This window comes from Paramisgurnus dabryanus, chromosome 23 (assembly GCF_030506205.2).
Source record: "Paramisgurnus dabryanus chromosome 23, PD_genome_1.1, whole genome shotgun sequence".
NCBI lineage: Eukaryota > Metazoa > Chordata > Actinopteri > Cypriniformes > Cobitidae > Paramisgurnus > Paramisgurnus dabryanus.
In genome coordinates this window covers 21,122,613-21,149,263 of record NC_133359.1, presented here as the reverse complement: position 1 = coordinate 21,149,263, position 26,651 = coordinate 21,122,613, and the positions used below count along the sequence as shown (strand labels likewise).

Below are 26,651 nucleotides of genomic sequence, written 5' to 3'. Positions count from 1 at the left end.
ACTGGCCCGATCGGGCAAGTGACAATACTTTTTACTGGCCCGAACGTCTCTCACGCTTGCCCCGGGCCACCGGGCAGTCCTTTATGTTGACCCCTGGTACTAATATGCACTCTTTGGCACCAGTATGTACCTCTGAGGTACTAATATGAAACACATTGGTCCCAAAATTTACCTCTGAGGTACTAATATGAACTCTTTGGCGCCAATATGTACATCTGGGGTACTGATATGCACACTCTGGTACCCACAATGTACCTTTAAGGTACTAATTTGAACACTTTAGGTGCAAATGCGTACTTCTTGAAATGGTACCCCCCCCCAGTGACAGCTTGGGGTCATTTTTGAAAATTTTTCAGCTTTGTATGGTTATTTAATAACAATTAAATCAAAACAGAATCATTATAATATTGAAATGATAATACTGAACAAATAGGGGATGGAGATGTTGGAATATTTAACAACCAGCACAGATGATTTCTTCAGACAGTCCGCGACAACATTAGTGAGCCCAGCAGTACTGCAGGAAAATCAATAGCAGCTTGGATAATTGATGCTCGGAGTCTGAATGAAGGTCAAACACAACTGCTGACTTCATGATGTACACATTACACTACTGTCTAATTTACTGGGATTTGTTGATCAGAATAACTAGAAACTTTGCACGTTTAAAAATAATGAATATCAAGTGTGACTTTTAAAAGCAGTTTGTCCATCATTATTCACATAAATGACCTTGGCTTCTGGAGTTCTATATTTGGATATCGGAGCTCTAAAAATGACCGGAATCTGTTGCTTTTGGTCATGAGAGGGTTGTATGGCCCGAGGCTTTGATTTAGATCCTCCACACCATTTGAAAGCCAGCGAGTGAACGATGAATGTGATTATTTTACACGACGCACTTGATACACACTTGAACTCCACTGGGTCAACTGGGACAAATTATGTTGAGGGCAAAAAATGACGTTTTGTCCATAAATATAGCTCCATTATATGAAATCTGTTGCTCATTTCCAGTCGTTGAAAGTGAGTAATTTTTGCTCTGTTTATGAACGGGTCGTGTTTGCTGTAATTGTGGTAGATAATGTTCTGGCCAGGGAATACATTACGGATAACGGTTTGTTCAGAGTGATGCACAAATGAATTTTAGCAGGCTTTAAATTACCAGCAACAATTTAATAGCGCTTGGGTAAAATACTTTGTAACGTAACCAAACGCAAATTACAGTATACATTCAGTGCTACAAATGTTTTTGTCAACATTATTATTATTTATTACACAGCGCTCTAAAAAGCTTGATCCTGATTGGCCAGTTGCGACATTCCAATAGGCCTATATGTTATTTTGAGATAACAACCACCTGAAACTAATAACACTCGGTAACCTGGATGCTGCAAATCATTTTGACAGGCACAGTTTAATATAAATATAAATATGTCTTTTAATAACATATATATAAGATTATATTTACAAATGATTAAACCAAATAGTGTGTTCGTGACATGTGAACATCTTGTCTTATCTTAAAACTGAAAGTAAACCTTGCGTAGGGTCTGCAGTTGTTAAAAATGAGCAAATAAAATATTTCAAATCAATATTTAATGTTCCTTACCTTACTTATGAGGTAAATAGGCATGTAATAAGCAGGATAATGTACTGTACAGGCAGCAGGTTGTTATCGCTGAATTAGCCACTTCGGTGTGAAACAAGATCACCCTTTCTGGGCTTATTTCTGCGATAACAACCTACTGCCTGTGCATTATCCCTTTTTCATGGCTAAACAGGAGTTTGGTTTGTGAATTTATCATCATCATCCCTTATGAAAATTGACCATGGTTTTAACAACCCAGCAATTGGGTTTAAACAACCAAGCATTGTCTAGCTATATATTGTTTTTATATAATCAAATATTTACGAGCATAACCTACATTCCAGAATTTCCTTTTAGTTCTTGAAAACTTTATTATGGTAACCTATATAAAGAAAAGCATCCTAGCATGGTCAGGCTGGTCTGGTTTGCTCATTTCAGGAAAAAATAGGCAGAAGTCAGAGCAGGAGATTTATTAAATTGGCTTTTTGCAGGGATGTCTTCTAACATTTTTCTATGGTAAACAGGATTGTAAGTTGTCAGTGGATAAGCATCCTTTGTGCTGTAATACCGCACACAAGGTGATGCAATTGTTTAGTGAATGCAAATCATTTTGTCACTGTCATGTCGTGTATAAACAAACTGTTTTCACTCAGTGGTTTGTGCTGCACCTTTTTGTAATGCGAGTAAGACATCAAACATAATTAAATTAAACGTTTATTAAACATGAAAATGACTTAAACATGTGCTAAATAATAATACTTTATACACCATATCTGTTTCCCTAAATAGAGATATTAGTTATTATTTATATGTATGTACATATGCAGGTTTGATTAAAGTTGAACCAACAATTTAGGGTTAAAACAACTCTGTTACTTAAAACATTTTATAAAAATGTTAGTTAGCAACAAATGTTACTTAAACATCTCAATTTAGTGGACAAAACACATAAAAAACAAACAAATACTTTAAAAAAGTAGTAACCTGGTTGCCTTAAAAATCAACTTAAAAAATATTAGTTGACAAAAAACAAAAACAATTTAGTGGACAAAACACATAAAAACAAACAAATACTTAAAAAAGTAGTAACCTGGTTGCCTTAAAACTCAACTTAAAAAATATTAGTTGACAAAAAACAAAAACAATTTAGTGGACAAAACACATAAAAACAAACAAATACTCAAAAAAGTAGTAACCTGGGGCCGGATTCACGAAACATTCTTAAGAAGAAAAATCTTCTTAGCTGCCATTTTTATCTTAAATTCAAGCTTAAGAAAAAAGTTAAGAATATTTTGTATTCTCAAAAAAGCTTCTTAAGAAAGTTTTTATTTTTTTCCTTAAGTATGTTCTTAAGAATAAACTTAAGAAGAATTCCAATTCTCGAAAAATAAACTGTCTTAAATAACATCTTAAAGTTAGGATAACCTTACAGTAGTCTTAAATCTCAAAATGTAAGATGTTTTATGAGTTAATGTGATTGTTTTAAATATGACAAGTTGTATTATGGCAATTTAATCAGTTTACTTCACATAGATTAGTTTAAAGAGGAATTCCACACTCATATAATGAAGTTTAATGGCTTATGAAACACAAATAAGTATTAGTGATAATATTAGCAAACATTTAACTTGCTCCGTAGTAGCCTAAATTTATTGTGAAATTACTTAACAGCTAAAACTCGCTCTAAGCGGGAGGCGAACCGGTAATCGCTCCATCATGAGAGTCGAGGGCTCCGAAACCGCGGGCACGCTTCACCCTCCGCGTCCGTCTCTTGACGCGTGAGCGCGGGAGACGAATCCGTGGGCACGGAGAGTGAAGCACGCACACCCAGAACGCTCAACCCACATGACGAACCGATTGAGACATTATGGAATTATATTTACACACCGCACCGCCTTAATACAAGCTGACCTCTGTTAAAACAGCGAATAACATCCTGTTGATGCATCACTCGTTTGTATCGCGTTAATGATCGCAAGGTAGTCAAAAGATTAATGATTGTTACCTCATTAGCAGGGTATCTTAATTCATTTAAAAGTGTGTCATTTTAGACACAAATTTAAGATATTCTTAAGAAAAAAATTGAGAACTTCTTAAGAAATGTTTGAGAATTGCACTTAGGAACATTCTTACGCACTTCTTATAATTTATCTTAAGAACTTTCTTATTTTTTGTCTTAAGAGTGTTTTCGTGAATCCGGCCCCCGGTTGCCTTAAAAATCAACTTTAAAAAAATTAGTTGACAAAAAACCAAAACAATTTAGTGGACAAAACACATAAAAACAAACAAATACTTAAAAAAGTAGTAACCTGGTTGCCTTAAAATTCAACTTAAAAAATATTAGTTTTACAAAATTTTTTGAGTTAATATATTTTTAATATATTTTTTAAATCAAATCATTTTTAAGTTGAACCATTAAATTACTTTTTAGATTGTTGGTTGTGTCAAATATTAACATTTTACAAACATTTAGGTTTGTCCATATTTTACCCAACCATGCAAACTATAAATGCTGGGTTGGATAGGTAACAACAACCTATCATAGGTTAATATTATAACCCAATGGTTGGTACTGTCTATATTAGTGATGGGCAACTTCGGTCCTGGATGGCCGATGTCCTGCAGAGTTTAGCTCCAACCAAATTTAAACACACCTAAAGCAGCCATTTAAGGTCTTACTATACTAGAAACGTTAGTTCTCCAGGACCGAAGTTGCCCATCCCTGGTCTATATTGTAGTCAACCATGGTGTTAAAGGCGGGGTGCATGATCCCTGAAAGCCAATGTTGACATTTGAAATTGCCTTAACAAACCCGCTCAACCGCAATAGAATCTGGACCTTGTTTTGATAGACCCACCCCACACATGCGCAAACCCAGGCAACGATGTCGATTAGTAGACATCAGTGATGCGCGGGTCAATATATAAACAACCCACACCCGATCAACGTTTTCAACTAACCTGCCCGCAACTCGGACGGCAAAAATATTATAATTGTTTAAAATAGTTAATTGTCATCTTTGTTTCAAACGACCCGACCGACCGCACCTGAATATCATAAAAATATTTTAGAATGACTCGTAACCGCTGGTAACTGCGGGTGACCGCAGGCACCGGCTCATTTTGGATCAACCCCGCGCATCACTGGTAGAAATGCGCCTTACTGCTGATTGGCTACAAGTGTTTTTGGTACCCGGCCCGACTCTAAAGTGTTTTTCAAAAATCATGCACCCCGCCTTTAACCCTGCATATTTTAGTGTACATTCATTATGCAGATTTTTGAGTTATATAAAACAAATCATTTTGCGCTATTTTTAACTCTTGGTTGGGTTAAAAAAAGGGACAAACCTAATCGCTGGGTTATTATTTCTTTTTAATGACCTATTCTAGGTTGTTTCAATCCATTCAAATATAAACATTTTATTGGGTCATTTAGACGTCATTTGAGTTTGTCCCTTTTTAACCCATCCATTAGTTGAAAATAGTCCAGCTTTTTTAGACCATAGAAACATTATTGCAAGCAAACCTTGTGTAAAATCCATAAGAAATAAAAAATGTCATATAATGCGTCGTTTTTACCTCATGAGGTTGACAATAAACATTTTATTGGGATTATCCAGCTGCCTCAACCATTTGTTGAAAAGCAACAAAGCCCTTATGTAATTTATTTATTTATTTTAGTTTCAGTGATTTGTGTATGTGCCATCTGTGAATCCCCAGTCCGATCTCTAATGCTCATTCTCATGTGAATTTAATGTGAAGAGCACGTTGACTCAGAAGAGAATTCAAACATTCTCTCTCTCTCTCTCTCTCTCTCTCTCTCTCTCTCTCTCTCTCTCTTCTCTCTCTCTCTCTCTCTCTCTCTCTCTCTCTCTCTCTCTCTCTCTCTCTCTCTCTCTCTCTCTCTCTCTCTCTCTCTCTCTCTCTCTCTCTCTCTCTCTCTCTCTCTCTGTGTGTGTGTGTGTGTGTTGCTGTTTTTATGTGTGATTGAGGTGATGTTGGTGGTCGTTCTCTGGACGTTTAGAGCGAAATGGGGTGTTCGGCATCTTGGTTTGTGATGAATGGATGTTCTGATTTGACGCAGACTCTGTAATCGTTTTCCTGCTGTGGTCATGTGGAAAGCCGCTGTGTTCTGAAGGACGTTAAGGTGAAAAAAGAACATTTTCCAGCTGTTCTCCTCCGCTCCTCAGACCTTCATTTGTCTGCATGCTCAAAAAAACACAACGTGTGGCCGGTACGTGTTCGTGCAGAGTTATTTCTCGGTCTACAAAGCATTCGCCTCATAAAACAAGATTCCCCAGTCGAACGATCTTCAAGGGTAATTATTCACTAGTGTTTGGTGTAGCCCCCGATGTGTTTGACGTCAGAGTTGGGTCTGTTACATATCCCATGAATCACTGGATAACATAAAAAAACATAATTAAATGAGAACTGATTGGTACAATACAAACTATTGGCATACACCCACATAGCCAAAACAGTTTGGCCCAGTAATGGCCCAAATCTGGCTGGCCAGAAAAAACAACCTGGCCCAAAGTTAATGCAACCAGGGAAAAACTAATAACAAAACATCAAGGGTCAAGAGTCCGACTAAAACAAACACTGATCACCATAATGGTAACTTTAAATGAAACAAAACATTCACGTTCACACCGCTCCCGGCATAACCGTCAACAAAAGGGCTCTGACGCTCGAATGCATTCTCTTGAATCCTCTCAAGCGGAAGACTTCTAATGGTTTCCCCCTTCCGGTTGGTTGCCGCCGAACTACGTCACAGCTCATTACTGTAAAGTTGAGCTGATTTCAACTCTCCTCGACGCTCACGCCGTCCAAGACGTGCCGCTTCTCGCCGGAGATGGTGTAGGCATTTATTTAAAATTAATGACTTCCGGATACTTTGACGCTCCCGCTGGCGGCGATGTGAATGCACAGTAAGCCTTTTACATGAATTGTGTTTTTTACAGCAATATTTTTACTGACCATTCAGACATGACATTAAACATTAAAACATGACGATTAAAAATGATAGAATGTAACATTTCTGTAACAAGACACGTTCTTAAAACATTTAAAAAAAACTGGACAATTTTTATATCGGCATTATTTGGGAATGTTAGAAACGTTCAAGGACCATTCTTAGAACTTTTTTCTGTTAGTTGAGCTGGCAGGGTTTGGCACCCCAAAAAGGTGCATTAATCCCGCATCTGGGCCAGGTTTTTTTCCTGGCCTGCCAGATGTGGGCCATTAGTGGGCCAAACTGTTTTGGCTACCTGGGCAGTCATTGTTTATGGGGTTAAGATTATGGGGTGATTTCCTGGGCAGGTTTAGGTTTAGTCCACAACTTTAATGCATGTTTGAGTTGTCCTAACTGAAAACAGCTTGTACTGACATCTCAAAATATATCAGTGGCATTGTTTGTTGAACACCAGTAATGTGCTTACATGTTCTTATGTATGTCCTTAAATGCTTAAATGTCCTTATGTTACTAAGGTCCTGGATTAATCTAAACCCGGTTTGGAAAAATATCTCTGTAAATTTAACACATAGGGATAGTTCGGCCAAAAATGCTATTAAACCCATGATTTACTCACCCCCAAGCTGTCCGAGATGCATATGTCCATCATTTTCAGAGAAACAAATTTTCAGATATTTTAGAAAATGTTTTAGATCTTTCAGTTAATTAAATGTGAAGTTACGTGGTCCACGACCTTCAAGTCCAAAAAATGTCACAAAATAAATCTAAATGCCTCCAAAATGATAAACAAAGGTCTTCTGAGGATAATCTGCGCGGTGTTGTTGTAGAAATATCCATATTTAAAACTTTATTACCATAAATAACTACCTTCCGGTAGCGCCGCCATCTTAGACTCCTCTGTATTCAGGAGAGAGTATCAGCGTAGTGTACGCACTTTTCTTAGTGACGTATGACAAATTCGGAGGGCGGGGGCACAGAGCAGCAGAAGAGAAACCTCTGTACGCTGCGTAAAGCTCTCATCTTGAATGCGGATGTGACTAAGATGGCAGCATATACCGGAAGCAAGTTATTTTCGTTTATAAAGTTTTAAATGTGGATATTTCTACAACAAAACTGCGCGAATTACCCTAAGAAGGCCTTTGTTTATCATAATGGAGCCGTTTACATTTATTTTGTGAAGGATGGATGTAATTTTTTGGACTTGAAGGAGTGGACCCCGTAACTTCACATTTAATTAACTGAAAGATCTAAAACATTTTCTAAAATAACTGAAAATGTGTTTGTCTGAAAAATAATGGACATATGCATCTCGGACGGCTTCGGGGTGAGTAAATCATGGGTTTAATATCATTTTTGGCCAAACTATCCCTTTAAAATGTATTGTGGAATATTGACATATAAGTTCTTCACTGTGTTTAGCTGCCTTAAATATTTCATTTATTATCTAGCTTTACATTTAAGCTAGTTACGAGTTGCTATAACTTATTAATTAGGTCATAAAAGTAAAAATTGCTTAAAGGAATAGTTCACAGAAAAATGAAAATTCTGTCATCATTTTCACATCGTCATGTTGTTCTAGACCTGTATGATTTTTTTCTGATGAACACAAAAGAAGATATTTTGATAAATGATGTTAAGCACACAGCTGATTGTAACCATTGACTTCCAAAGTTGGAAAACAAATGATGGAATTCAATGGGTACCATCAATTGTGTGCTTAGCATCATTTATCAAAATATCTTCTTCATCATTTATCACAATAATTCAATAATATTTGTTTTCCTACTATGAAAGTCAATGATTAATAATTAAATAATGACAGAACTATCCATTTAAATTGATAGGTTTAAGTCCCACCAATGACATAAATGGAAGGCACCAAAAAAATATTACAGTGTAGTAAATGATTGAATTACCCAGTTTGCAAAGCTACATGGAAGTGAGCATTCGCTTGAACAAAGTTGTAAAATAGCGTAAAACATCGTTGATACACTTCATCTGTAAAATTCTGCATTGATCGTAGTATTTGAGTTGGGTTATCTCTCATAAGGTTTCTCTGCGGTTCTATGTGAAATGTCCTCCACGTGTATCCCGATCCTAAGGCCGGAGATCGTTAGGAATGATAAATGATGGTCTTTTGTGCATGTAAAGGAGCTGGAATGGCTGAACTCGTAGTCTTTGGCGTGTCTGTCTCTCTGAGTGGCAGGTCTTATCTCACGGGGGGCAATGGCCGTACTGAGCCATTATTTGCCCACTTTCAGCGCCTCCGGCCACGTACGGCCAGCAATCCTTCGTCTTCAATGCCCGGGCATTGATAAGGACATTCAAACAGTGGAGATCTACTGCAGGCATGTGTTCACACACAGATCCAGATTGTATCGTGAATATATGAACTATGAGATTCCTTCAACCTCCACTTGAACAATAACTGTGTTTTATATCTTAATATTTTCAGTCAGAATACGAGCAGTCAGAATAAGAGTAATGCTAAAAAGTGGACCATGATAAAGGAGATTCTAAAAAATCCATTCTTCTCTCATTTTTCACTTTCGTTCTCCATTAGCACGTCGAGCCGTCCTATTCTAACCGCTCATTCATCTGAAGAAAGGGGGAAAATCCACATGACTGCACTTTCTGTCCGTTCTGCTGGTGCAGTGGAGTTAAAGTCCTTCCACAAGCGTTTTCATTCTTTATATTCATGCAGAAAACCTTCGGCGGCTCATACCATCTGGTGCTGAGCACATCTCACCAACCCTCTGAATCGCTGCATCCGTGATAAAATATTTGCAGGCCGTATTAATCATTCAGATGAGATTTCACAAAAAATGTGATGAATTTGGTTTTTAATGTTCGCAGGCAGTTTGAAAGGCATTTTTGGAGTGTATGTGCTCATCTGGCACCAAACAGCATTTCTAAGAACTCTATGATCTCCAGTTACTCTGAGAATTTGAGAGCCCGGAACGAATATAAATCCAATCGTCTGAAAAGTCTAGACATTGAAACTAATTTGGAGACCATCATCTACAGTAGTAAAAACGGATTTCAGAACAAACCCTGTCACTGTATAGCTCGGTGCATTGCGTAAGCAGCGCAAAAGGTTATCGATTCAAACCCAAATAGTGATAAAAAATGTATGTCTTGTAATGCACTGTAAGTCGCTTTGAATAAAAGCATCTGCCAAATGTATACTGTAAATGTAAATAAGAGTCAGTCATATGATTTTTTTAAATAAATCCTAAAAGCAAATAATTCTGGGAAATCCACACTCATCCATCTGATCATTAAAGTCCCCTTGTAGTACAATTTTTTTCTTTTAAAACTCATTTTTAAGCATTATAATAGCATATGTCAAAGTTTTTTATACATTCCATATATGGCAATCCATATTTCTACTATTATCCACAAGGTGGCGCTCTTAACCAACTTATAAAACACTGAAGCATACACTGATCCAAAATCAGTAAAAACTCTGTGTATGTTTTGATCATCGCTCTGAATCTGATCTCTAACAAAAGTCCTTTACAAAAAATTCAATTATTTTACACTTGTCTTGTTTTCAGTAGAAATATCTAAAAATTCTTAAATCAAGATGTATTTTCTTGTTGAGCAAAATGACCCAAGAAAATAAGTCTAGTTTCAAGACAAAAAAAATATACAATTTAAGTGAAATTGCGCTTGAAACAAGCAAAAATATCTGCCAATGGGGTGAGAAAAAAAATCTTGAAATAAGTTTATTTTTTCTTAAACACTTAATTCAAGCATCATTTTCTCACTCCATTGGCAGATAATTTTGCTTGTTTTAAGCACAAATTGACTTAAATTGTATATTTTTTTTCTAAAAACTAGACTTATTTTCTTAGGTCATTTTGCTCATCAAGAAAATACATCTTGATTTAAGAATTTTTAGATATTTCTACTGAAATCAAGACAAAAATAGAAATTTTTTTATTTTTGAAGAAACCTACCCATATTTGAGAGGTGATAAAAAGTAAGACGTTTTTTGAAAGCAGATGGTCTGTTTTTCATTTGATATATTGTATGTTTATATATTTAAAGAAGAAAGTTTTCTGAAAGGAATTAATCTTTTGTGAATATCATAAAGAATGCTGGAGCTGGTGGGGAAAGAGTTAATACACTCTTGCCTCATTAGTATATGTAGATCTATGTACATGCAAATTAGTCAGACAATATATATGAATATTCCTATTAGTCCCAGCCTACTCTTTCACACCTCTTCGGATACATATATACTGGGTTGGGTATGTGTGGGGCGGGTCTATCAAAAGAAGGTTCTATTGGCATAGGTCCGTGATTGTTTAGGTGATTTCAAATGTCAACATTGGCTTTCAGAGATCATGCACCCCTCCTTTAAATGTCAGGTCGTTTGATTGCATAAAAAACAATGGTTCTTCTCATTAAAAGGTTCTTTATGGAACCAAAATTGATTCTTCTATACGTTGGCACCATGAAGATCTTTAATTTGTAAGAATGTAGAGTTTATTGGTGCATGAGAAGTCTAAAATGGTGGGTGTTGTCACTGCTTTGCATCTTATTTTGGCCGATCAGCTCGTGTCTGCTCTTCTGCAGTCAGTAATGAACCTTTCAGATATGATGACTCAATACTCACCCATACAGTATACTCAAGTAACCAATGAAATCTTGTCTATATGAGCGGAGGCCGCCTGCAATGCAATGATTTATCTTACAGTTCTGGTTAAATCAAAGTTTTCGCCATCAGCAGGCTTTGAAACCATAAGCAGTAATACCTTGATGTACTTTTTGTTTTCACCTTGTCACTTGCCTTTGCCTTGTCTATTTGCCAGGATTGAACAGTGTTCAGTATAAAAGAGATTTTAAAAGCAGAAGTCATTACGTGACAAACAAGTTGTGAAATTGTGTGAAGAGTTTAGATTGTCATCATTTGCCTGAATGAATCAAGGCCCGAAAACATAAATACTTTTTTTTATACAATGAAAATTCAAAATAATAAGAAATGAATACACTACAAAATCGTTATGTTTATGTATTGTCTGCCATTTGGGGTTCACTGAATCTATCTAGTAAATGATTTTGAGTTAATATGAACCAAGGAGCCAGTCTGTTATTGGATTAGCATTTTTATCTCAACAATTGCAGTTAGAGTAGTTCATCCAAATATGAAAATTGTCTCATGATTTATTTACCCCAGATGTATATGACTTCCTTTCTCCGGTTAAGCACAAACAAATACTTGAAATAGATTAAAATTCCATATAAGACATCATCAATTGATGTGTCGTCATGTTTGAACTTACCATGCTATTGCGTACAGTATGTTTTGATTTGTTTCCATAAATATGCAACATACCCCTAACACCCGCTAATTAACACAAATCATCTGTGGTGGGTAACGTTGTCAAATCACTAGCCAATTTGGCGGGTTACATTTTATAAATTATCTTCAATCGTTAATTTATTGGTAAAGCTCATCTAAGCCAAATCTGCACGTTTTAGCGCAAATACGTCATTATGGTAAACTAAATACAGCATTATTGCACAGCGCCTGCGCATCTCTGGCTTACAGAACTTGAACACACCCGTCACTACGTAACGCAACAAACAATGGCGTGCTTGACTCGAGACTCGAACATAATAATGTGGCAATTCTTAACTGGGTTACTTACCCCAGTGTGAAAAGGAAAGTCGTCTCAAACAACCAAGGAGACCAAGAGAAGAAGAGCAGAGGTTTTAATACCAAGTGGCAAACTGGGTGTGAATGGCCCATTAGTGTGTCTCAATCAGTTCCCTAGCTCCCTTGGTCGTAAATCATTATATTGTGGACAGGGGTTCGGGCACTGCCTCACTATCCAATGGGACACTTTGGGATGGTTTCCCAGACAGGGATTCGCTTAAAGCAGGACTAGGAGTTAGTTTAATAAGGAAATATAATTAGTTTGAACAAATATGCCTTACTAAAAATATTACCTGTGTGCATTTTGGAGGTAAAACAACGGGTACTGATGTATTATAAGATATGTCTGTGCATGTTGTTTTCAGTTTGGAGAGCTCTTACATTTATTTTAGTCTAGGACTTCCCTGTCCGGGAAACCGCCTCTTTATGACTTATTTTCCGGTGATGTGCTTATTAAAACAAGACGTCCGTTTATAAGCAACATGCAGAAACGACATCTCACTGACTTATTTTTTAAAAACAGTATGAAAAACACTTTAATTATTTTACTTCATGTAGTGCAGACAAGAACAATGAAGTCCTGTAAAAAAGATTGAACACAAAATCTATTTAGTATATAAATATATAAGTATTGGAATTTATTTGAGGCTTTATTTAATGTTTATTGTATTACCTGAAAACAGTTTTGGTGAAAAGAATGAAAGAGGAAAGAAGGAGATGGCAGGATTACAGAATTTTTTTGAATAATATGCAATTCGGATTTTATAATAAATAATAATAAAATGTTCAATAAATGTTTATAAATAAAGATCTGACATAGTGAAAAACATAGTAAAAAGTGCAGCATTTTTGTCAAATCAACATATATTTTTATGTTACTTGAAAAATTAAGTTAAACAATTCAACTTGTTTTTATAAGTTAGCCTATATCAATCTATCGCAGGTACAAACTTAAAATAGGTTGAATTGACTTGCAAAACCAAGTTGTTTTAACTTTATGCTGCTTTTTTTACAGTGTAGTTTATCTTGTTAATTGTCTTTCCATTTTGGCTAGGAGAGATTCTGAATGGCTGGTAACTTATACATTTAGTTACCAAATTGGCTGGTGAGTGTAAAAGTAACAGTAAACCCTGTATATATTGTTCCCCAAATAAGCTCTCTCATTTTGCTTTAGATGACATGTATTTACCCACTGTCATTTGAATTTTGATGATGGATGTATGAGATTTTTAAAGCTTTGACATGTTAAAGCCAGTATAAGAAGATAACATGACAGGATTTTAATATGAAATTATTCCTGTTCAGCTGAAGATAGGAAGTCTTATACATCTGGGATGAACATGAGTAAAATATGAGAGCGTTTCATATGTGAAATATTTTCTTTAAATGTAATAGTTACAACAGCATACAGCTAAAAAAATTAATTTCTTTGGCCAAAAATATGTTTTAAATATATACTAAATATATTAGAAAGTTAAGCTTCATACAAATTAAAAATATATTTAGTTTTAACCTTCACATATTAACATACATTTCAAAATGTATTTCAGGGGCAACAAATACATTTCTAATTTTACAACCTATATGGCAAAAAATTTATGTTTCCTGACCAAAATATCAAAGTTTGTATAAAATATATAAAATATAAAATTGTACAAGTATGTATAAAATTATAAGTATATTTTTGCAGTTGAAAATATATTTAATGCAACCTTATGTTTATAGGTTTGTAAGTTTTTCTTCCAATGTGACATGAATAAATGAAGAGTTTGGTTCCACAACGCAATTTATATCTCCGAAGAGTCTTTAGTTTAATCAGACTTATAAAGGAAAGATTAGCTTAACCGAATCTTTCCGATAACATACGATAAAATGAAGAAGGAGGAGTTATACCGCAGGAGGAGCGAGTACGAGTCATGCAACATTATACAACACTGTTTTAACTTATGATTCACTACATGTTCGTGTCATTTATATAATATGCACGCGACTATTTCCAACATAAGACAGAAGTCTTACTTACCGCGTGCAACTCGTCATGACCCGGTTGGAAAAAATCCACCGCATCAAACACACACGCAAAATTCCGCTGCTAGCCCGGATAATAAACTATATCCATTGATTTCATAAGGCTGGATTTCCTCTCCTTACATCCAAAAACACACGTCATCTTTCGTGCCATTGTTGACTTTTGAAATTAAACAAAGCTGAGTGGCGTGATAAGATGTTTGCAAGTTCTAGCGTCTCCCGCTGATTGACGGGTGGGCGGGGCTTTCCGTGGGAAGTGCCCATATAAAGAACTGATACGTATAGAAACCCCTGAAACGTCAGTTGGACCAGTAATCGAAAAAAACTTTCAGAAACTTGTACGAACCCTGGCGAAGTGCATTCGGCACAGAAATACTCTGTAACATAGCATGAGGAAACAACTCTATAACTGTGTTATTAAGTCAGAATGCTTGAAATACCATTGAACCCCCCTTTAACTCTTTCACCGCCAGCGTTTAAAAAAAAAGTTGCCAGCCAGCGCCAGCGTTTTTCATGATTTTCACCAAAGTTTAATGCCTTCCAGAAAATGTTCTTCTTTAAATATATAAACATACAATATACCAAATGAAAGAACAGACCCTCTGCTTTCAAAAAAAAAAAAAAAAACGTTTCATCCTACCTTCAGTGGTTCTTTTGTAATCAGCTTTTGAATATGGGTAGGTTTCTGCAAAAACACCACATTTTGAGCAAAAAGCAGAGATAAATCCATTTTTGTGACGGACTTTTCATAGAGATCCCATTCAGAACGATCTTTAAAACAGACACGGACATGCAGCCACTTGCCATAGGGCAATACTATAAAAAAGTTGTGGAAGGGCACCACCTGGTGGATAATAGCGGTATTGCGGAAAGACGGAAAATCTCGTCATTGGCAGGGGAGCGTTTTCTCTTGATTGACGAGATATCTCATCAATGGCGGCAAAAGAGTAAAGAACACTGTCATTGCTGCGGTCATCCTTGGGTTGTCGTTGCTGTAAAATTTTTCGGTCCAGCTCGATTTTCGTTGATTTCGAGTAAAATAATGAAAAGTTTTTCATAAGATCCTCTGCGGTCAATGTGTTGGCGTGACAGAAGCTTGATGCTGTCGTGTGAGAACAAGCAACAGCCCGCATTTTTCCGTCTCCAGAGTGCCTCTCGCGTAAATTATATATATATATATATATATATTACGGTATGGCATTTATCACGTTTTGGAACAAAACTCTTCAAGTGCTTTGAAATAAATTTACTATTAATACATATTTCAAAATGTATTTCAGTACATACATTTTTAGCCATTTTTTATATTTTGAAATATATTTAAAATTAAATTTGAATAAATATTTTATCCGTGTGAGTTTGTTAAAAATTTCTCCTGTTAATAGTTTGGAAGCATTCAAAACCAAATTATTAAATGCTAAAATACATATTCATTAAGCAACTTTCACTAAGTACTATAGTGCAGATGTTTCTATGAACAGACTGTGATTTATTACAATCCCACTCAGCTAAAACATCTGCATGCAGCCAATAAAATCATTTTCCACCAGATGTCTTCACTTTCCGGTATGGCACATTGAGTTCTTTACTCATTAATATATCTGAAATTAAAGAAATAAAATCATTACTCGAATCCTAATGGTCAGTGAAGGTAAAATGAATGTTTGTCTGTCTGTAAGAAGTTGTTTTGGTGGAGGTTGTTGCACCGTTTTGATTCACATCTCTATCCTATTAGAGTTCATTACCTCTACAGAGCAGAAAAGCATTGTGTTTATTGTGTGCGGCACCTTTAGAGCAGAACTTGATGTTCCATCTTCTGTGTTAGATAATATGATTACATTCAAACTCTCGGTACATTACATTAGCTGATATGACTTCTATACAGAAATAAACCTCAGGTGTGATTACTGCAACAAACAGAACAATGTTAATGGTGATGTCAGGTCTATTTTCTGTTCTGAACACTAGAAAGAAATCTAAAGACATTTTTCAAAGAAAAAAAAACCAAGATGGTGGTTTACCATCTTGGGCTGCTAGGTTGAAAGCAATTGAAGACCACCTTGGAGAACAGTAACACCAGTTCAGATCAGCGTATCAGTTGTTTATGGCAGGTCAGAGATGGTTGAAAAAAACTTTAAGTATAAGATAAAGAAGTACAGAAATGTAGTTTATGTGAAATTCACTGAAAGCTGTCTCACAGTGAATGTAAACTGTGAAACTTCAAACATATATGAAAGAAACTTCCCGACAGGGCTCCTGTTGAGGAGATTTCTGAATTTTTTAGATAAATGTCGAGTGTGTCGTTTTCATCTAAAGCTGAATACGGCCACACTTGGGCAGAAGTTTCAGAGACTTTAATGCAAGTTTGAATAGAAATACTTCACTCTATAAGACTCAGTGGGAAGTTCGTCTGTTGGACCTGGATATGCTTTACTATAGAAAGTTTTTCTTGGTGCTGTATTACTTGTGCATACATATTGTATGATGGTTTTAAAAAATATTCATAACCTTGTCCTTGAAACTCAAAATCAGAGTATGAATATAAGAATTTTGATGCACCACCAGGAAAAGATGTTGATCTGCAATATGGCCCCAAAGCCTGATAGTTGAATCATTTCACCCCTGTCTGTCTCTTAGCCCCGCCCATTCAACCTGATTGTCGAATCATATCACTCCTGTTTGTTTTTTGTCCCTGCCCTCACAGCCTGATAGTCAAATCAAGTCACTCCTGTCAGGGGCTTAGCCCCGCCACCACAGCCTGATTCTCAAATCATATCACCCTTGTATGTCTCTTAGCCCCGCCCACAAAGCCTGATAGTCGAAATAAGTCACTCCTGTCTGCATCTTAGCCCCGCCCACACAGCCTGATTCTCAAATCATATCACCCTTATATGTCTCTTAGCCCTGCCCACAAAGCCTGATAGTCGAAATAAGTCACTCCTGTCTGCCTCTTAGCCCCGCCCACACAGCCTGATTCTCAAATCATATCACCCTTGTATGTCTCTTAGCCCCGCCCACAAAGCCTGATAGTCGAAATAAGTCACTCCTGTCTGCATCTTAGCCCCGCCCACACAGCCTGATTCTCAAATCATATCACCCTTATATGTCTCTTAGCCCTGCCCACAAAGCCTGATAGTCGAAATAAGTCACTCCTGTCTGCCTCTTAGCCCCGCCCACACAGCCTGATTCTCAAATCATATTACCCTTGTATGTCTCTTAGCCCCGCCCACAAAGCCTGATAGTCGAAATAAGTCACTCCTGTCTGCCTCTTAGCCCCGCCCACACAGCCTGATTCCCAAATCATATTACCCTTGTATGTCTCTTAGCCCCGCCCACAAAGCCTGATAGTCGAAATAAGTCACTCCTGTCTGCCTCTTAGCCCCGCCCACACAGCCTGATTCTCAAATCATATCACCCTTGTATGTCTCTTAGCCCCGCCCACAAAGCCTGATAGTCGAAATAAGTCACTCCTGTCTGCCTCTTAGCCCCGCCCACACAGCCTGATTCTCAAATCATATCACGCTTGTATGTCTCTTATCCCCGCCTCCTCAGCCTGATAGTTGAATCATGTCACCCCTGTCTGCCTCTTAGCCCCGCCCACACAGCCTGATTCTCAAATCATATCACCCTTGTGTGTCTCTTAGCCCCGCCCACAAAGCCTGATTCTCAAATCATATCACCCTGGTATGTCTCTTAGCCCCGCCCACAAAGCCTGATAGTCGAAATAAGTCACTCCTGTCTGCATCTTAGCCCCGCCCACACAGCCTGATTCTCAAATCATATCACCCTTGTATGTCTCTTATCCCCGCCCCCTCAGCCTGATAGAGACAGAGCGCAGTTATGCAAATTTGAAAAACACGCCCACCGGGGGGGAAAACAATCCAACCGTCTCCATTGATTTTGTATTGCGAGAGGCTGCCTCCTTGTCATTTCTGGCTTATAACAAAAACCGAATAATGCCTAAAAGCTGCTGTGTGACAATATGTACAGCTAACAAGCCAAAGAACCCAGAAATAAGTTTTTATAAGCTGTCGAGCAGTAAAACCCAACCTTTAAGGAGAAAAAAGTGGATCGCCGACTACATTTCCCCCTAGTGAACGCAGTTCTACTAATAGGAGTACTATGAAAAGTTGCCTGTTTTCCACTTTTGTGTCTTTAAACGCTCGTTTTTTGAGGTCGACAGCTTATAAAAACTTATTTCTGGGTTCTTTGGCTTGTTAGCTGTACATATTGTCACACAGCAGCTTTTAGGCATTATTCGGTTTTTGTTATAAGCCAGAAAAGACAAGGAGGCAGCCTCTCGCAATACAAAGTCAATGGAGACGGTTGGATTGTTTTCCCCCCGGTGGGCGTGGTTTTCAGGTTATGACGCGCTGCGCTCTGTCTCTATAGTTGAATCATGTCACCCCTGTCTGTCTCTTAGCCCTGCCAATACAGCATGATTGTCGAAACCATATCACTCCTGTTTGTATTTCGGCTCTGCCCTCACAGCCTAATATTCGAATCATGTCATCCCTGTCTGTTTCTTAGCCCCGCCCACACAGCCTTCTGGTTGAATCACATATCACCTCTGCCTTTCTTTGAGCCTCGCTAATACAGCCTGATTGTCAATTCACCCCGTGAGTCTCTTAGCCCTGCCCACACAGCCTGATATTCTAATCATGTCACTTTTGTCTGTTTCTTAGCCCCGCCCACACAGCCTGCTGGTTGAATCATATCACCCGTCTGTCTTTTAGCCCTGCCCACACAGCCTGATATTCGAATCAAGTCACTCCTGTCTGTCTCTTAGCCCCAATAACACAACCTGATAGTTGAATTATATCACCCCGTCTGTCTCTTAACTCCACCCACAAAGTCTAATATTCAAATCATGTCCCCCCTGTTTGTTTCTTAGCCCCGCCCACATAGCCTGATATTCTAATCATGTCACTTTTGTCTGTTTCTCAGCCCCGCCCACACAGCCTGCTGGTTGAATCATATCACCCGTCTGTCCTTAAGCCCCGCCCACACAGCCTGATAGTTGAATCATATCACCCTGTGGGTCTCTTAGCCCCGCCCACACAGCCTAATATTCGAATCATGTCACCCTTGTCTGTTTCTTAGACCCAACCACCCACAAAGCCTGATATTCAAATCATATTACCCCTGTTTGTTTCTTAGCCCCACCCAAACAGCCTGATAGTTTAAAGGAGTAGTCCACTTTAAAGATGGGGTCCATTGACTTTTCATAGTAGGACATAAAAATACTATGGTAAGTCAATGGTCCCCATCTTTAAAGTGGACTACTCCTTTAATCATTTCACCCCATGGGCCTCTTAGCCCCGCCCACACAGCCTGATTTTCGAATCAAGTCACCCTTGTCTGTTTCTTAGCCCCACCCACATAGCCTGATAGTCGAATATTGTCACGTAGTCTGTCTCTTAGCATCGCCCACACCACCTGATAGTCGAATCATATCACCCGTCTTTCTTTTAGCCCCGCCCATATAGACTTATAGTCAATCGAGTCAAATAAATATATGTGGCCGATTAACAGTATATGTATGTAACTTATTAATATGCTCAAGTCTCTGAGTTACTGCAAATGCAGGTTTGGTGTGCAAGATCATTTAGTTTGTGCCCACATAGTCTTGGCAGCTAGTCATCTTACCCTTGCTTGGTTCGGGCCACATCCAGATAATTTCGCACCTCATGCTTTAAAGCCCCGCCCACAATCCCCCATTCAACTTGCGCTTGGCACTGAGCTCCGCCTCGCCACACATCTCGCTGGCAGGATTAAACTCTATTGTACGCAGAGCATGAGGCGGCAATAGGCCTGTCAGCTTTCCAGAGCCAAGGGAATAATTACGCCTGGACTGATAGATGGCCGAAACTGCGGAAGAAGAATGGGGCAATTCTCATATGTGCCCTACTGAAAAATGCCGACAGCCATTAACTGAAATGATGGGGAATTAAATTCTATGCTGTATTTTAAAAGGATCTCATTTGCTGAGAGAGGCGAAATATTGCTCCGTACCTCTCAATTTTGTCACCGGAGTTCAGGGGCTTTTGATTGACACTCGGCGTGCAGTAATCGCTCACTCACTCTGTGTGAGACAGACCACAGCTGGGCGATCAAATGCTTGTACGGCTATTTAGTCATTAAAAGAGATCCAGTCAAATTGATCAATGGGGTGTTTTGTTTTTACATTAGGAATGAAAGAGCTGCTCTTGTGTGGGATCCAAGCTAGATATGGCGTGCGTTTTATTAATTCGGACAACATTTACAGTGAATAAAAACAAACTGGCCTGACCTCACGGGATTTCGTAACTATTTTACAAGGGGCTGTTTCGTACAAATTTGTAAAAAATTAAAGGCAGGGTGCACGATTTCTAAAAAAACCGCTTTGGAAATGGAGTCAGGCCGAGTACCAAAACACACTTGTAGCCAATCAGCAGTAAGGGGCGTGTCTACGAACCGACATCGTTGCCTGGGTTGCGTATGTGTGGGGCGGGTCTATCAAAAGAAGGTCCAGATTTTATTGGGGTAGGTGCATGTTTGTTTAGGTGATTTCAAATGTCAACATTGGCTTTCAGAGAGCGTGCACCCCGCCTTTAATTGTGCAATTATTGGAATAAAGCAATAATGAAGCCTCACCCCTAAACCCATCATCAATGAACCAAAATCGAACTAAAATGAATGACATTGTATGATTCGTTTAATACTTGCGAACTGCATGAGATTTGTATTGGACATCACAAGGATGACTATTTACTACTACATTTACCAAACACATCTAAAATGTGTAATGATGTTTAAACCAATTCATAATGTGACCCTGGACCACAAAACCAGTCATAAGGGTACATTTCTTAAAATTGTATTTCAGATTTATATCTGAAAGTGGAATAAATAAGCTTTCCATTGATGTATGGTTTGAAAGGATATTTGGCCGAGATACGGGTGCAAAAATGAAAACTTGGTTTTAAAAATGTCAAGCATGAAAATGTAAAAATTGCTTAAATGTACTTTTTTCCCACCGAAAAACAAAGTCTGGAGTAAATGGGAACATTAATTTAAACACTTTTACTTATCATTTAACACTTTTTGTAACATAATTAAAAAAATTAGTCCTAAAAAATCTCATTACCGCAACAGTCAGAAAACATCAACACGGACATATTTTCAATATGACATGACAAACCTGAAAGAATATAATTTGGAGATTCTGCACATGCATTTAAAATCAAAGTATTATGCTTCTATTAATTAAATTAACATTTAATAAGCATCTGTTGCGGTAATGATAATCAAAATGTCGTGTAAGCATTCTGACAAGACAATATTTCAAATTAACTGTAAAAAAATTATCTTACCTGGTAGCCATCTTAAAGTAACTGGTCCATGTGCTTGGTCACTCAAAAAATCAAACTTTATTAAAATTCTGTATGTGTGCTTAAACTGTTCTCAAAAAGTGTTGCGGAGGATGAGAACATCAGGCATGGACACATCATTTTCCTAATTTTCCTCATTATTATTATACATGAATATTCAGTAAATATTTTTTTCTGTCATCTAAAGAAGTCTAGCAAAACATCCATTTATTTTTTTTCTAAATATTTTTGTGTTAATTTGATTAAATTACAACATAACGCATGTTCAAACACAGCCGGACACATTGCGGTAATGAGAATTTCAGCAGAAAATGAGATAAAATTTACAAATTATAATTTCTTATGTTGAAATCACACATTGTGCAAGGTAGAACACAGTATTTTGTTAATTCTGATGCTTTTTAATATTACTATATTACACATTTTATAGCTAAAATCATTAGTGCCTTGGTGTTTCAATGGTTTCGTGAGAATCACCCACATATTACTAATGATAAATAAAAAAAATTATATATTTATGGAAATTTAGAAAATGAAAGATGATCTTTACCTAATATTTTAATGATATTTGCGTTAAAAAAAAAATCAATCATTTTGCCGCATACAATGTGTCTATTGCTATAAAAATACCTGTGCGACTTATGACTGGTTTTGTGGTCCATGGTCACATATTTTAACCTAAAAGGTTATGAACACATGTGCATTATAGCCCAAAATACCCAAATGTTTTAATTTTCAGCTTCAAAAACATCATTTAATATTTTTGACTATAATTTTTGCGTTTAATCGTCACATTGGGGCTGATCAGAAAGCAGTGATTGTTGTGTACTGCTATGAGATCTTCCTTCTCTATAAGGCATTAGATTAAACCCCCTTCCCATGAGGATTCTTGTCAAGTCAAGCAATAATTCAAAAGCTCATTAATTAGTCTTCCGTTTGATTGCTTTTCCAATATACAAAGATCATGGGCTGGCTCTTAGCACGCCACTCGACTTTTTCAACTAAGCAAACAAGTACATTTATGAGTCAGTAATTGCATCTTTGATCTTGTTTTGGGTCACAGTTCATAACCGTATCAAGAAAATATCTTGAAAGACCTTCCATTTTTAAAGAAGCATGCTCTTTTGAAATGAAAGAGAATGTCCTTTCCCCTACATTTGTGCCATTTATGAAAATTACGCTTCAAAAGTAGGTCATTTAAGAAATGTCATGGGTTTCATATACGGACATCAATACTTTTTTAGTGTCAGCAACTTGACTCACCCTAAAAACAGAGTTACTATACATGCAAGTTAACCAGAGACACTATAAAAGTTTTGATGGCAAAAGTAATTCTATCCTTCCCTTGATGTTTCCTCTTATTTTATCATATTTGTTCTGTGATTTCTCAAAAGACATGCCGCTCTTTTCCTAGATTTGGCTTTTGGCTAAGTTCCAGAGATGGCTTGGTTGTGTTGAATCTGGGATACTGCTATAGCTTCATGTTTAAAAACAAAATTAACTAATTTAATTAAATTCTGTTTTGTTGAGTGTTTTGTGCAGTTTTTTAATATATGAAACTATTTGAGAGAGATTTTCTAATAATGTTTTCCTTAATGAACATTTCTGAATTAGATGAGGATATACTGCTGATTTTTGATATTACAGATATTTCGAGTTTGTATTTCGTGCGAAATACATTTAATAAGTCGACATGTCCCGCAGTGTGACGTGCTGTACTTCATTTAAAACTTTTGCATGCAGTTTTAATGACCTCACATCAAGAGATTACATAACATTTTTGTACTTTTAAACTTTAATTTGTTGCGCCACAGGGCAGTTAAAAAATTTACTGAAGTGAAAGTGAAAAGGCAATTAAAAAGTGAAACAGTTTAACGAAACAGTTGAAAGATGTTGGACTTAAGATTTACATTTCCTCCTTATCATTTTTGACGTTTACATAAAACTTTAATGTTTTTGTATTTGAAATGCATTTCTAAAGAAAGCAGCTCTGAAACTATATGCATTGGGAAAAGTACTATACAAATACTGAAAATGCAAATGGAAAACGTTAACATGTAATGAACGCACAGTCAGATTGCAGATTTTCAAATAGTCATAACTTGGACAAACATGTAATAAATATGTTATTATATTGATAGGATATATTTGCCCGAGATACGACTATTACTAAGGGTGCAAAAATGAAAATTTTTAGGAAATCGCCATAACAGTTGTTCAAATGACGTCCTTAGAAACACATATTACTAATGATAAATAAAGTTTTGATATATTTATGGAAATTTAGAAAATGAAAGATGATCTTTACCTAATATTCTAACTATATGCATTGGGAAAAGTACTATACAAATGCGAATGGAAACATTAACATATAATGAACGCACAGTCAGATTGCAGATTTTCAAATGGTCATAACTCGGACAAACATGTAATAAATATGTAATTATATTTAATAACAAAAATATAAAATATTAAAATATATTTATTTTGTATACATTTGCAGTAATGTTTTTATTAAAATGTTAAATATTTGGAATAGTTTTCATGTTAATTTTAGTTTAAGCATTAGACATTTTGCAATAAGCACAACTACTTTTTTTTAAGTTACATAGTTTTCATTGATTCATTTTAGTGCCCCTGCCAGGGATTTGGAGGCAGAACCCAAGCGCAGACAATAAGGGGTTAACAAAGACACTTTATTAATAACAAAACTAGAAAACAAAACCCATGAGAGGGGGCAAACAACATAAAACAAGATAATAAATCTTAAAACAGATTAAACATTAAATTTGACTAGACTAAAAACAAAACAGTGAGCATGACAAAAACACAAAAAGAATCTTACAAAGAACTAGACTAGACTAGACTAACACACTTGACTGGATTTCTTCAAAAGGAAAATGCAAAACGATCAAGCACAGGACAACGAATACAAGGGTATTAAATAGGGAGCAACTAAATAAGATAACAAGGGAAGGACAGGTGAGGGGAGTTAACAATAATGATTAATGAGGACAACAAGGGACCGGGGTAAAAGAGACAAGACAAGGAAAGCACATGGCCTGATTATAAATAAGCCATTGCCACGTGTTCCCACACAAAACATGGTACTGTCAGAACCCTGTGACAATGAACTAGATGTAATACAAGACAAGATCCTGACAGGAGCCTGACAGACCCAACTTAAACTTTTTCAGTAATTTTTAGATTTTTATTTACTTTATCGTTTACGTTTTTAACTAACACTACAATTTTAAACCTACATTTTATTAAATTTTTAATTAACACTGGCATGCTTTATAAAGGTATTAGATTAGAAAACGAGCTCCTGGGGGTGTACCACGGGCAGAGCGAGTCGCAAGCAAGCAACACACACAAAACATTATCCCCATATCTCTGGATAACTTATGATTCACTACATATTCATGTTGTTTACATTATATGCACTTACATGACGATTGCCAACAAAACACAGACATTTGATGCAGTTTTACTTAACACCTCAGACTTATGCCTTGGTTTGGACCACCCCCCAAAAATATGCTAATGTTCCTGCTCCCCTAGAGTTAAACATTTGATTTTTACCATTTTGCAATCCATTCAGGCGATCTCCGGGTCTGGTGCTACCACTTTTAGCATAGCTTAGCATAATGCATTGAATCTGATTAGACCAATAGCATTGTGCTAAAAAAAACAAAGAGTAACCAAAGAGTTTTGATTTTGTGTCAGCTCTTGGTTGGTGTGTGCATGCGCTATTCGGGTGAAGTGCCCATATAAGGACTTCCACTGTACTTCCTGCACTGAAATTGCCCATAAAAGAAATAACGCAAGATTGTTACGTATGAATCATACTGAAAAAAAAAAACTCAGAAATACAGAAATACTTTGTTATACATCCAACTGCTTATTTGACTCTTTGTATATCTTTAGCATGAGGAATCCAGCTCTGAAACAGTGTTAATAAACCTGCATGGAAAAATTATATGCCAAGCCTTACAAAATAGCTCCGATAGAAAATTACCTCATAGACTGACACCACAGAACTTGATTAAGAAATATATAATTACAACATTTACATGATAGATTGCAAAGACTGCAGTAAGATATTCCATTACATCTCATGACTGTCCGTCAACAACATTCACATTATATAAATTCTGCACATTTATGGATATTAAAAATGCCCCAAATCCCAGGATTGAGTGCTGCGGGAAGTGCTTTTGATTATGTGTGCAGGTGGGATTTAGGTGGCGAAAAGGCCACAGCGGGAGATTCACTCTGAAAATGAAGGGCGGGCAAGATGGTCTCTCAGCGTGTGTGTGACTTCTGAATTACTTCCTACATTCGCACCTCGCAACCAATCAAAGACAAAGAAGCTCCGACTGCGTGGCCGAAAGGGGACAAAGAGATGCTCTAATGAGGCCAATCAGATGCGGTGAAAGGTTCACAGCAGAGCCAATCAAACGATAGTGTAGCAGCAAAGAATTAAACTTGATTTTTACATTGTTTAAAGAAAATCTGAGTAATGCTTGACTACGCATATGTCACAGACAAGCTATTACAGATGGTTGCCAAAGGTGTGTTGCTACACGGTTGCTAGCCTGTTCTGAGTGGTTGCTCACCCCATCCTCAGGTCTATGACATTGCTGTCCCTAGATAAGATCAGGTCCCCTATCTAATATCATACGTCCAATAGCTTAGAAATGTAATACCTCACCTTTTCTAGCTATATGATTTGAGGTATCATTTATAAAGATGAAGGATAGATATGTCAAAAAAAATTGTCCCCTGGGCACTACCCTTTAAACAGATCCTATGTACTATTTATGTACAGATATGCATACATTTGGTAACAATATGTACCTTTGAGGTACTAATATGAACTCTTCAAGTGCAAATGAACATTTTACAATAAGTTAATATTGGTTAACTTTGTACAGAATTTGTAACGAATTTATACAGTAATCTAAACTGATGAGACAATGGTCTTAAGATATCCTAAAATATTCTCCCCTGC

At 36.9% G+C, this 26,651-nt stretch overlaps 1 protein-coding gene across 2 annotated transcripts in view; it reads left to right on the top strand.

Annotated features, from left to right (window-relative positions):
• lingo1a (leucine rich repeat and Ig domain containing 1a) overlaps nucleotides 1-26,651 on the top strand; it is a 116,591-nt gene that overhangs the window by 32,300 nt on the left and 57,640 nt on the right. The gene's annotated exons all lie outside the window — the stretch shown is intronic.